Raw genomic sequence first — 5,361 nt, 5'->3', positions numbered from 1 at the left:
CTTAATTTCCATTTTCAAAAGAGAGCTGGTTATGGCAAATTACTTAGTGTGTCTTTTTATTCATAATATCTACTTCTGTAAAGGCACGGTCAAGAAGTAATGAATTTAATCTTTCGTTTTTATTACACAAAACTGACATTTAATCATAACATAATTATTATATATAAAGTAAAATGGTATTTTACCTTTTAAACGACGTTAAACAGATTTTAAAATAGTGTTAAGATCCTGAAATTATGGCTATTTTGGCCGAATTTGCCAAAATTATCTTACTCGATTTTGTTAGTCAAAAATATTTGTTTGTCCACCAATAACATCTAATATTCTTTTCTTCTTAAATTTATTCGTATCTCAAATATCTATTCACATCAACCTTCCATTCCTCTGATGAGTTATTCACATTCATTTTTCAGTCGTAGTAATGGGATTGTTAACATTAATCGTATTGATTAACACTTTGATGTTCACTATAAATATTTCCTATTTAGAAGCTATTTCAAGTTTTTCTCTCTTTTCAACAGTTTTTCTCTTGCAGTCAAACACGAAACAGAATAAGCTTACATTGCGAGATCAAACATTTCTATTAATTTAATAATCTAATTACGTTCTAAATTGATGGATCATGTAAATCAAAAGCATTTTTCCATTGTATTAATTGTGTTCTGAATTTCACCCCATACACTTACCATGAACTAAAGTTGGATCCCAGGAAACCTTCCACGACCTACACCTTAATGCAAAGAAGGCTGACGATGTATAATTATTCATGACTGAATAGGATTTTTACCATTGCTATCTTTATTACTCTTACTATACAATTTTTCCGATTTAACAACACCTCATTTCACCTGTAATGTGAACTATTATTCGTATATCATTAACATATTGTTTGCATATTGAGATACTACCACTAGAGAGTTATTGGGTCCTTTAACTGGCAAGATAGTACTACTGTACATTAGCGCCCTCTCTGGTTATGGCTCATTTCTCTTCTGCTTACACATACACCAAATAGTCTGGCCTATTCTTTACACATTTTCCTCCCCCCTCACGCACCTGACAACACTAGGATAACCAAAAATTCGTCTTTGCTTAAGGGATTAACTACTGAAATGTAATTGTTCAATGGCTACTTTCCACTTGGTAAGGGTAAAAAAGACTCTTTAGCTATGGTAAGCAACTCTTCTAGGAGAAGGACACTCCAAAATCAAACCATTGTTGTCTAGTCTTGCCATAGCCTTTATACCATGGTCTTGCACTATCTTGGGTTAGAGTTCTCCTGCATAAACATACACTCGGGCCCACTATGCTCTCTTTATTGTTTATGCATGACAGATATATTTTAATTTTGTTACTGATCTTAAGATATTTTATATGGATATTCATTACTTCTTATATCCTATATATATTTTCATTATTTCTTTTTCTCACTAGTCTACTTTCCCTGTTGGAACCTTCAAGTTTGTAGCTTCTTGCTTTTCTAACTAAGGTTATAGCTTAGCACGTAATAATAATAATAATAATAATAATAATAATAATAATAATAATAATAATAATAATAATAATAATAATAATAATGCAATAGTGTCTAGAAAAGATGTGCATTGGCATGCAAATAGTTAGACCATTCGCGTTCGTCGTCCTTTCAGGACAAATAGGCTTTAATTTGCAGAAAATGTAAATATCCATTGCAATGTTACCATACAATTTTTATACAACATACTTGTAGAGAAGTAAATAAAAAATTTTGGGCAATTGTACCATACATTGTCCTATCCACCTTACTGTGCATGTTCAACTATTACCTGCAGAAAAAAAAACATACACATTGTGAAGAGGAAATCTAGATTTCTCCTTGGTATTTAATGAAATTACTTTGCTTTTAGCTCATATTTGTATCATTAATTAGTAATTTGGCTCAAATTTTTAATTTACTGCACCAACCACATACTTTTACTAAAAGAAAGAAGTTGGGAACTTGGCAAGCAAATACCACTTACTAGAAAAAAAAAAATCCTATGCAGGCCTAGCCTATAGGTTGTATTGGGCTATGTTAAATGTAACCACAATCAACAAAAATGTAAATTTTCTGATATCCCTCAATTCTGAGTACACCTGCTTTCTTAGTCATCTATGCAAACCTCTTTAAACTTGCCCAGGTTACATTCAACACAGTGGTATGATGGTAGGCCTCTATTGATATACTGTGAGTTGTAAAGAATTTGTAGGTAGTTTCGAATGAGTTTTTTTGCCTTGCTAATCAATTCAAAACCTACCCTACCACTAAAGCTACAGTATTCCATTTAATTTGTTAAGAAAATCGTAACTGTCATAGTATTGAACATAAGGTTAGCTGAAGGTTATAACCTCATGCCTCAGGATCCCTTTGGAAAAAGTATGGGCTCCTGATTGCAAGTTTTACATATCATCATACTCCAATGAGAGAAAATTTGCCTGCTAAAAAATTACTGATAATATAACGTCTGTATTATGAAATTTGCTTATTTAGGAAAAGCCATAGGATATGTAAACAAAAACAATAAATACAACCCAAGGTCTATGTAATCTGAGGTGAATATCAAGAACACTATTACCCGAGGTATTTACCCCGTTGGTAGAAATGATTCTGTTGTGACGACGAAAGTAATTTCAGTGTTACCAACGTGTTCGAGGTTAGAAGTTTGGTCTTCTGTGTGGTCTGGGTACCGTAAAAAATAGCGAATTAGGGTTTGCATGCTAGTACTGTCACCGTCACCTCATGGAACTGTCCCTTAATTTAATTTAATTTAATCTCATTTACAGCTGCTTGTGTATATCGTTACACGAGTCAGCCGAGGTGAGCCAGAGAGTATAATTGTATTTAGTTAGTTTACTTAAAAGGCTGTTTTTTTCTGATCCTATACTACAGGGGAACAATACTCTCTATACATCTTATTAGTGAGGGTGATATTTTAGCCAGATATTACATATCTTTGTTCTAGTGAGACTTGATCTTTCCCTGTGAATTAGCTATTGATGTACCTTGCGCTTTCCAATCGTCCATATATTAATGATAATAATAATAATAATAATAATAATAATAATAATAATAATAATAATAATAATAATAATAATAATATCCAGGCCACTACATCCAAGGTTTGCCCAATGGTGACCAGCAATTTCGAGAAAGGTGACTATTATAACTATTATCAAGAGTTTTATGATTTACTTTTTTTTTCATAATGCGGCCTAGGCTTATTTTTTTTCCAATCCCCATTTGTGCCTCATCCTTATTATGTATTAGTAATGTTTATTGCGTTATCCACTCACTTTTTATTTTTGCATTCACACTTTACGCCCACAATACTAAAGTAATTTAATAGTATTTGATGTATCTCGTGGCAGAATATTTTGTCCTTGCTTAGGCTTACAGAATATAGGCCTAGGCTACATAAAATATAATAGCACAGAATCCCCTAAGTCAGATGTAAATTTATGGAAGCAGGACTGCTTCTAATGTTTCAAGAGGCGTCTTTCTACATAAAATGTATCCAGATTCTTCGAGGAAACTTGGCTTCTAAAGCTTCACAAATAGGCCTCATGAGAAAAATATTGGGAGAAATGCCGTCATGACTAATTAAACTCTACTTTTTATTAACCCTGTAGAGCTACATCCATACATACATATACCAAGGCACTTCCCCCAATTTTTGGGGGTAGCTGACATCAAACAAATGAAACAGAAAAGGGGACCTCTCCTCTCTACGTTCTTTCCAGCCCGGCAAGGGACTCAATCGAGTTCGGCTGATACTGCTAGGGGTGCCACAGCCCACCCTCCCCCCGTTATCCACCACAGATGAAGCTTCATAACGCTGAATCCCCTACTGCTGCTGCCTCCGCGGTTTTCCAAGGCACCGGAGGAAGCAGCAGAGCCTACCGGAACTGCGTCACAATCGCTCGCCATTCATTCCTAATTCTAGCACGCTCTCTTGTCTCTCTCACACCTATCCTCCTATCACCCAGAGCTTCCTTCACTCCATCCTGTAGACCTACACTTGAAAAATGATCACCTTTTCCATTTGTGTACAAGTTTCAAAAGAATCACACACTACATTAATTATTAATAAGCATATTATACCCAGTTTATTAAGCATATTACAACACATATCTCGCGAACCTTTGTTTTTCCCCAGTAGGGACTGATGTGATCGTATCATCTTTAATCTAATGCATTATCTGCCTTAATCCAAAACTTAGCCTACATATCTGGTGATGATGATAACTATGACTTGTAGAATCCATAAAATTTATTTTATTAATAAATTGAGTTGCAGCAATTTCCCACTGAAATCATATGTAGGCCTAACAATGATCGTGTTAACACCAGAAAGTAATTTACCACATTATTTTTATCAATATATATCCTTTTAATGTAGGCTTATCTTTCATGATGATTTCCTCGATTCTATGTGTAGATCTACAATTAGTATGCTGAATTTGGTTAAGCAATAAGAAAAAAAAGTTTCAAACTTTCCTTAAATCTTAGTTCAATGTCTTTTCTTCCCAGGAGAACAGATTAATCGTAGGAGATTCTGCATGTTATATTAGTTCTTTACAAGTCAAAGATGATCTTATTATGAAGCAGACATTCATAGTTTCCTTTTTAAAACTGCTTGAGCCTGAGACGACAGATTAGCTTTTCAAATGCATCTCAATAGGATTTTGTAGAAATAAGCAAGGTTAAAATAACAAAACATGTAATGTAATTAACGAACATTACATTTTTCAATTTAATTTGTAAAACTATACGTTGGAGTTTTTATTTTGTAAGAGGCTAAGTCGCTTAATTGATGGCAGATAAGTTTTTATTATCATGCTATAATCTCTGCTACTGTTATATTTGCTGTTATTTTCCTTCTGTTTATTATAATGCCAATGAAAAGTAGTTTCATCCATGCTATTATGCTAATAATGCCAGCTGAACTAATTTCCATAGCTTCGTTAACTATGAAACGTAAAGTTACAGTGTTACAAGGTATATTGTTTTTATAGCAATTCTTGGGCTATACTACTTGAGGTATTAGTTTTGTTGGGAAAATTGGCTATTTTTGTACGACAACAACGAAATATAAATGTTTATTTCCATCGATTACAGAACCTAACTTCATCTAAATTTTTAATCTGGTAATTCTCATAGTGGTAGATTAGCATTATTTATATTATTATAAATCTATTAAAGTTACAAATTAAACATAAATTAAGATTTTCATACGCTATCATTAAAGTAAAAAATGGCAATGTGTCCGAAACCGGCCCGTTTTCTATGTCCTCGAAACAACAAATACCTCTTATAAGTACCTAAAATATGTCAAAATTTCT

Source organism: Palaemon carinicauda, chromosome 18, assembly GCF_036898095.1.
Source record: "Palaemon carinicauda isolate YSFRI2023 chromosome 18, ASM3689809v2, whole genome shotgun sequence".
Taxonomy (NCBI): domain Eukaryota; kingdom Metazoa; phylum Arthropoda; class Malacostraca; order Decapoda; family Palaemonidae; genus Palaemon; species Palaemon carinicauda.
Note: the sequence above shows the minus strand (reverse complement) of the source record.